Below are 9,327 nucleotides of genomic sequence, written 5' to 3'. Positions count from 1 at the left end.
ACATTTTCCCTCGTCCCATCCAACTTATCTAGAGTCTCTATCCTTGCCCCTTGTCCCGTCTCTATACCCCTATCCTATTTGTCTATACAGGTCCAAAGTGGGTTGAAAATAGACTCAAATGACTATTAGATGTTCTAGTTATGTATATATCCTTCACCACCAGAGTCGTTCAATGAAGCCACATATTCAGATTCTGAGGTAACTTATTTTATAAAACAACAGTGTCCATTACTTCAGCTTCGTCCTCGAGCACTCTGCTGTGGTGAAGTTAAACATATCAAGCAGAGCACGGAGGTAGAGAGAGAGATGGAGAGAGAGAGATGGAGAGAGAGAGATGGAGAGAGAGAGATGGAGAGAGAGAGATGGAGAGAGAGAGAGATGGGAGAAAAGAGACGATGGAGAAGAGAGATGGAGGAGAGAGAGATGGAATGAGAGAAGAGAGATGGAGAGAGAGAGATGGAGAGAGAGAGAATGGAGGCAGAGAGAGGATGGAGAAAGGAGATGGAGACGAGAGAGATGGAGAGAGAGAGATTGGAGAGAGAGAGATGGAGAGAGAGAGATGGAGAGAGAGATGGAGAGAGAAGTGGAGAGAGAGGAGAGGTGGAGAGAGAGATGGAGAGAGAGAGATGGAAGAGAGAGGAGATGGAGAGAGAGATGGGAGAGAGAAGATGGAGAGAGAGAGAGAGAGTGGAGAGAGATGGAGAGAGAGAGATGGAGAGGAGAGATGGAGAGAGATGGAGAGAGAGAGATGGATAGAGAGAGATGGAGAAGAGAGATGGAGAGAGATGAGAGAGAGAGATGGATAGAGAGGCGATGGGAGAGAGGGGGGTGGGAAGTTTTTATGGCGAGGCAGATTTTCTGTTTTCAGTTGTCTGAGGCTTCACTGGATGTCATTAGCTGCATATTCACTGATACTTCAAGCATTATGGTAATATTTACTCAAAATGGCGGGACTGACAGCTTGCTTTAGAATGAAATTGATTGGGTGAGTGGAGTGACTTGGCTTCTTAGCATTGTGTGTTGTGTGGTGTGTGTGTGTGTGTGTGTGTGTGTGTGTGTGTGTGTGTGTGTGTGTGTGGTGTGTGTGTGTGTGTGTGTGGTTTGTGTGTGTGGTGTGTGTGTGTGTGTGTGTGTGTGTGTGTGTGTGTGTGTGGTGTGTGTGTGTGTGTGTGTGTGTGTGCCTGAATGTTGGTGTTGGGTAATTTTGAGTGTTTGCATCAGAGCATGCGCCGTGCCATTGCTACATGGTTGTTTTTCTGTTATTCTGTGCTACAGCCAATGACAGATATTTTAACTCAGCAGACAATGAGATTGCATTACGTAGGGAGGGGAGCCTCTGTAGAGATGATGAGAAGAACAAACAGCTTGTAAATGAAATCTATGCTATGTTTGTCTATCTAATTTTATCTTTTTGAATTGTTGAATACATTTAAATAATAAATGGGATTTTCAGAGTCACTTGTCTCAAGATAATTATTTTACCCCAAATACTCTTATTGTGTTGAACTATTTAGAGTGCAGACAGCATGGTTGTGAGGCCGGTTGGATGTACTGCCAAATTCTCTAAAACAACGGTGGAGGCGGCTTATGGTAGAGAAATTAACATTAAATTATCTGGCAACAGCTCTGGTGGACATTTCTGCAGTCAGCATTCCATTTGCACACTCCCTCAAAACTTGAGACATTGTGCATTGTGTTCTATGACAAAACTGCACATTTTAGAGTTTTATTGTCAACTGCACAAGGTGCACCTGTGTAATGATAATGCTGTTTATTCAGCTTCTTGATATGCCACACTGTAACGTTCGTCTTCCTCCTCGTCTGAGGAGGAGCAAGGATCGGACCAAAGCACAGCGTGGTTTGAATACATACTATCGTTTATTAAACGAAGACGAAAAAACACTTGAACAAACTACAAAACAATAAACAACGTGAACAGACCTGAACTTGAGAACATATAAAACATGAACGCACGAACAGAAACAAACGAACGAAACAGTACCGTGTGGCGAACAAACACAGACACAGCAACAATCACCCACAAACAACCAGTGAAAACAGCCTACCTTAGTATGGCTCCCAATCAGAGACAATGACAAACACCCGTCTCTGATTGAGAACCATATTAGGCCAAACGAACAAACAAACAACATAGACTGCCCACCCCAACTCACGCCCTGACCATACCAAACAAATACAAAACAAGGGAAATAAGGTCAGGAACGTGACACACACGTGTCAGATGGATGGATTATCTTGGCAAAGGAGAAATGCTCACTAACAGGGATGTAAACAAATTTGTGCACAGCATTTGAGAGAAATAAGCTTTTTGTGTGAATGGAACATTTCTGGGATATTTTATTTCAGCTCATGAAACATGGGACCAACACTTTACATGTTGCATTCATATTTTTGTTCAGTATCGTTTAAACTTTTACAAAAATGTATATAATAATCCATGCATACATTTTACATATAGGTGGCCCCTGGGAATCAAACCCACAATCTTGGCATTGCAAGCGCCATGCTCTACCAACCGAGCACCAGGGAACCAATTGTCTGTTTAAGCAAACATGAAACAGATCCTGTTATAAATGCCTTCTCTTCTCTATCTCCTTCATATCAGCCTAACCAGAGATGATTTGGGATGATAGGTATCAGGGAGGCAAGGAGGAGGGTAGGAAGGGTGCACCCCTCCCAATATCCTCCACTCCTCTCCTCTCCTGTGGAGAAGCTATGGATCTGAAAAGGTGGGCTGCAAGATAAAGTCCATCTGACTCCAGCAAAGTCTGCCAGCGCAGCAGTGGAATAAATCTACTAAATTATAATGCCATTTTAAAAAAGTGATATGAACTCCTGTACTGAAGGGGAACAGCCACAGTCTTGAGATCTTCAAGCCCTTAATGCTCACAGATACTCATCAACAGCCCGGAAACCATTTAAATCCACCGAAGAAGTCTCAGAGGGGCGGGGTAGGAGAGAGAAGCCGAGACTGACGACGAGAGAGAGGAGAGAGAGAGAGAGAGAGAGAGAGAAGAGAGAGAGAGAGAAGAGGAGGATGCATGAAAGCTGTGAATTGAATCTGATGAGAACAACGGAAAGAAGGGCATTCTACGCCGCATCCAAAAGGAACGATCAAATTCAACATAAACCAATTAGGATCTGGCTAAAAATATCTTGAATCAGTTATATAACCCATGCCCCTTATGGTTTGTGAGGTTGGGGTCCGCTCTCACCAACCAAAGAATTCACCAAAATGAGACAAACACCAAATTGAGATCTGGCACGTGCCAGAATTCTGAAAAAACATATCCTCCGACTGTACAAATAGTAGAGAACACACCAAATAATGCATGCAGAGCCAGAGCATTAGGCGTACCCGCTAAATTATTCAAAAATCCAAGGAAAAGAGAGCACGTTAATAAATTTCTACAACCACCTAAAAGGGAGCGATTCCAAACCTTCATGTAAACAAAAGCCATCAACCTACAGAGAGATGAACCTGGAAGAAGGGTCACTCTCTAAGCAAGCTGGTCCTGCGTTGGCTCTGTTCACAACCAACCACCCAAGAGCCCCAGGACAGCAACACAATTAGACCCAACCAAATCATGAGAAAACAAAAATATAATTATTTGACACATTGGAAAGAATTAACAAAAAAAGAGAGCAAACTAGAATGCTATTTGGCCCTAAACAGAGAGTATACAGTGGCAGAATACCTGACCACTGTGACTGACCCAAACTTAAGGAAAACTTTGACTATGTACAGCCTCAGTGAGCATAGCCTTGCTATCGAGAAAGGCCGCCGTAGGCAGACATGGATCACAAGAGAAGACAGGCTATGTCTTCACTGCCCACAAAATGAGGTGGAAACTGAGCTGCACTTCCTAACCTCCTGCCCAATGTATGACCATATTAGAGACACATATTTCCCTCAGATTACACAGATCCACAAAGAATTTGAAAACAAACCCGATTTTGATAAACTCCCTTATCTACTGGGTGAAATACCACAGTGTGCCATCACCGCAGCAAGATGTGTGACCTGTTGCCACAAGAAAAGGTCAACCAGTGAAGAACAAACACCATTGTAAATACAACCCATATTTATGCCTATTTATGTTCCCCTTTGTACATTAACCATTTGTACATCGTTACAACACTGTATATATACATAATATGACATTTGTAATGTCTTTATTCTTTTGAAACTTCTGTATGTTAAATGTTTACTGTTAATTTTTATTGTTTATTTCACTTTTGTATATTATCTACCTCACCTGCTTTGGCAATGTTAACATATGTTTCCCATGCCAATAAAGCCCCTTGATTTGAATTTAATTGACTGAGAGGGAGATGGAATAGGAGCAGAAGGTGCTGTGACAGAGACAAATGTAGAGGAGAGAGGAAGAATGAATGACGGAGAGAAAAGGGGGATGAGGAAGAAATGAAAAGGGGGGAGAGAATGGGAGGGGGAGAGATAAAGAGAGGACTAGACAGAAGGATAGGGATGAGGGGGACTAATATAGATTGGGTGAACAGAGAGAGGGAAGTGGATTGCTTTTAGGTGGGAGGGGTGGACCATCCTTAGACCAGGAAGGAATGGGATATGACACTGGCAGACAGAAATGTTGGTCTGCTCTGGTTCTTGGGAAGGCCATTACCGCCTCTACAATACATGCTTCCAATTAAGAATAACAGTGGTGCTAAAACATAACCACAGCTATGGGAGAAAAGTCAACAAAAATTCCTATCAAAATCCTATTCTAATCGACAGCTCCCTCTCTGTATATAACCTGCTTACATGGCTCTTTTTTCTCTTCTCTCCCTTTTTCTCAGCTGTACCAGTCTTTCATTTGTTCTGACAAACACAAGGGTCAGAGAAACACCCAGCTGTTATGGGAAGCACCCACAAGCCCCCAACCCACCCTCCAGACTCCCAAAGTCCCCCAACCCACAGCCACCCAGCACAGCCCAGTCAGCACGGCTCTGTCTCCCACAGCCCCTCCTTCAGACTCCCCGTCCACCGCCTAGTCACCCTTGACTCGTCTGCTGCTTGCCTCCGACATGATCCCTTTGTCATCTTTAGGGCCAAGCCGAGGAATGAGCTCTTTCCAGTTCTTCCTGGATTGGGCTGAGGCGCACACAAGGTGTACTATCCAGTCAGTCCCTTTACACTGGGCGAGCGAGAGAGAGGAAAGTAGGAGATAGTAGGAGAGAGAAAGAAAGAGAGAATACACGAGAGGAGAGAGAGGCGAGAGAGAGAGAGAGAGAGAGAGAGAGAGACGAGAAGCAGAGAGAGGAGAGAGAGAGAGAGAGAGAGAGAGAGAGAGAGAGAGAGAGAGAGAGAGAGAGAGAGAGAGAGAGAGCGAGAGAGAGAGAGGAGAGAGAGAGAGAGAGAGAGAAGAGAGAGAGAGAGAGAGAGTGAGAAGAGTGACGAGAGGAGAGGGAGAGAGAGAGAGAGGAGGAGAAGAGAGAGAGAACCATAACGCTAGAAGGTTGCGGACTCCAGGGTCACGGTTTCCACCCTGCCTTGTTGTTCCATGCCTCCGTCTCAGCTTGTTCAAAATCTCAGAACCATATTCACGATCACTTCACAACTTTACTTGAACAAACTCCATACCACTCTAACCTTCATATTGCAGACCTATTCTTCACTAACATTCCCTTTCTTTTCCTACAGACACCTTCCTCTTGGTAAATGCATTGTCACATTTCATAATGCTCCTTTATGGCTGCAGCCTGAGATACGCAGCGCAGATCACAGAAGGTCATGGTGTACAGCATCGCAGAGTTTTTCTCTCCCTCTGACTGAACAAACTACAGTATTCTCACATGATGTAGCTACCACCATGTCTCCAGAGAACTTACTGAGCATCGACATAAAAAGACACAAACAAACATCCGACATGCCTTGTGTCTGTGACCTTTCAAAGCTTAGTTTCCCCTAGTGTTATGCACAAGCCCCCCAGAAAAACGAGGACACACTTTAAACAGAGATCAAGCTATCTGTCCTAATATCGTGATTACTCTAATGTTTGGGTAGACATGTCAACGCGCACAGAGCATTCTCTCAGATCTGTTTAGCTTTGAAGCTGAAAATAATAGAATAGACTTTGGTACAGTGCCTTCAGAAAGTATTCACACCCCTTGGATTTTTCACTGGCCTACACACATTACCCCATAATGTTTTTCGAAACTTTTACAAATTAATAAAAAATGAAAAGCTGAAATGTCTTGAGTCAATAAGATTTCAACCCCTTTGTTATGGCAACCTGAAATAAGTTCAGGATTAAAATTAGTCGAGCAGTGATATTCAAACACAGACTGAACCACAAAGACCAGAGAGGTTTTCCAATGCCTCGCAAAGAAGGGCACCTATTAGTAGATGGGTAAACATTTTAAAAAGCTTACATTGTATATCCCTTTGAGCATGGTGAAGTTGTTAATTACACTTTGGATTGTGTATCAATACACCCAGTCACTAGTAAAATACAGGCGTCCTTCTTAACTCAGGCCTTCCTAGCTCAGTTGCCGGAGAGGAAGGAAACCACTCAGGGATTTCACAATGAGGCCAAAGGTGACTTTAAAACAGTTACAGAGTTTAATGGCTGTGATAGGAGAAAATGGAGGATGGATCAGCAACATTGAGATGAGCTGACAAGGTAAAATATGTCGTTCTGCCCCCGAACAAGGTAGTTAAGCCACTGTTTCTAGGTCGTCATTGAAAATAAGAATTTGTTCATAACTGAATTGTCTAGTTAAATAAAGGTAAAATAAGAATAAAATAAAATTGTAGTTAATCTACAATACTAACCTAATCGACAGAGTGAAAAGAAGGAAGCCTTTAGAGAATACAAATATAACAAAACATCAGTGGCGATTTTAGCATGCAAATGTTGGTGGGGCAAACTCCCCCCCGATTTTGTTTTAGATGCATGCCAGGAAAGCCAATACACAACACAAGACTAAACAGTACAATAATTAATTGCACTATAACGGCAACAAGCGGTGCTCACAAACTGTTATGGCCAACATAAAGCTGTCCCAACAGCAGAGCTTTCTTTCCAGCAAATTGGAGTGAATCCTTACCACCGCTACACCTGGATTTCAGCGGAGCATTGTCTGGCAGTGAAACAATTCATTCAGCGTCGTTTACTGCCTTTTTAAAAAACATAGTTGATAAGGCTGACCATATCTCCCTGGCATATTATATCATTTATGCAACAGCATTTCTGGACTCACCTTGTTGTGCGTGGCGGTCCTTGGTTGGCAAATTTTGTCATCAAAGAAAAAGTTTTACAATTCCAAGTTGAAAACGTATTTTCCCAGTCTGACTTCCCAGTTGCAATGCTTGTGGACAGCATCCCGGAGTCGCCTCTTCACTGTTGACGATGAGACTGGTGTTTTGCAGGTACTATTTAATGAAGCTGCCAGTTGAGGACTTGTGAGACGTCTGTTCTCAAACTAGACACTCTAATGTACTTGTCCTCTTGCTCAGTTGTGCACCGGGGCCTCCCACTACTCTTTCTATTCTGGTTAAAGCCAGTTTGCACTGTTCTGTGAAGGGAGTAGTACACAGCATTGTACGTGATCTTAAGATCTTAAGCATGGAATAGCCTTCATTTCTCAGAACAAGAATAGACTGATGAGTTCAAGAAGAAAATTATTTGTTTCTAGCCATTTTGAGCCTGTAATCGAACTCACAAATGCTGATGCTCCAGAGACTCAACTAGTCTAAAGAACGCAGGTTCTATTGCTTAATTAATCAGAACAACAGTTTTCAGCTGTGCTAACATAATTGCAAAAGGGTTTTCTAATGATCAATTAGTCTTTTAAAATTATCAACTTGGATTAGCTAATACAAAGTGCCATTGGAACACAGGAGTGATGGCTGCTGATAATGGGCCTCTGTACGCCCATGTAGATATTCCATTAAAAAATCTGCCATTTCCAGCTACAATAGTCATTTACAACATGAACAATGTCTACACTGTATTTCGGATTAATTTGATGTTATTTTAATGGACAAAAAAAGTTGCTTTTCTTTAAAAAACAAGGAAATTTCTAAATGACCCCAAACATTTGAACGGTAGTATATATATACCTTTTTTTAATGAATTTATTATAATGAATTTATTATATAATTCTTTTTATGTGGGGCCCTGCCCCACCTGCCTTTAATGACTGGTTGCCACTGCAAAACATGCATCCTGTTTACAACAATTGTGGCGGATGAATTAGAATTAGTTGGGTAACATAGATCAGATGTTTTAATCGCGTAATATGCTTATGTGAGATACTTGTCATTAGAATGTATCCCTTTGGACTATAGTGTTGGCAGTTGCACTTTTCCCTTCTTAGCTAGGGCTCAGTCACTTGGGGCCCAGAGAGGGGAGAGGTCAGGCTTGTCTTTCACATGTCCCTGGTGCTATGCAATATATCAGAAAGGGAAGAGGACAGAATGGAACATTGTCTTCATATGTGAATGTGTCTTTACCTATTATTAAACCATGTGAAGGGAGGGCGTGATTAATGGGGAACCAATTACTTGTCTCCACAATGTCTGTGCGCCAGTCACTCCCTCCTTTTCCCATTGAGGGGAGGTGTATGGCAGTGTCTGGAACCATTGTATGTCCCCTCTGATGTTGCACTTATCTTGAGATAGTATATGACCTAGAGGCTCACTCCCCTCAGTGAGCTTGTCAAGGAGTGGGGTTTACTTGAGATGGGAGTATCTAGAGTTGACAATTGATATATGCCATTGGATGAGTTGGTGTTTTTGTACTATGAAGTACCAGGAACGAGATTAGAACCTTGTCTTAGAGACCAAACTGAACGATCATTTATAGCGAATGCTATCTGGCTATGGGATACTCCTCTCTCAAGTAAAAGTCTTTCTTTGTGAACAGTTCCTATTATCTGTGGTTTGTCATGTCGACTAGGGGGGTGGATCTTTGCTATAAAAGATCTCAGTTGCCATTAAGTTGACACTCTCAACAATTCATTAGAGATAGTGAATTGTTGAAAGTCAAATGCTATTGCAAAGCTTAATTATTATTAAAGGTGTAGTTTAAGTATAACTGACTGGTGTGTGAAGTTTGTCTCTCTCTCTCTCTTTGGTAACAAAAGTAATACTGCAAAAAATGTGGCAAAGAATTTAACTTATTGTCCTGAATACTTTTATGTTTAATCATAGTGGTGGCTGCATCGTGTTATGGGTATGCTTGTAATCATTATGGACTGGGGAGTTTTTCAGGATAAAAAATAAACAGAATAGAGTTAAGCACAGGCAAAATCCTAGAGGAAATCCTGGTTTAGTCTGCT

This window comes from Salvelinus sp. IW2-2015, linkage group LG20 (genome assembly GCF_002910315.2).
Source record: "Salvelinus sp. IW2-2015 linkage group LG20, ASM291031v2, whole genome shotgun sequence".
Lineage (NCBI taxonomy): Eukaryota > Metazoa > Chordata > Actinopteri > Salmoniformes > Salmonidae > Salvelinus > Salvelinus sp. IW2-2015.
Note: the sequence above shows the minus strand (reverse complement) of the source record.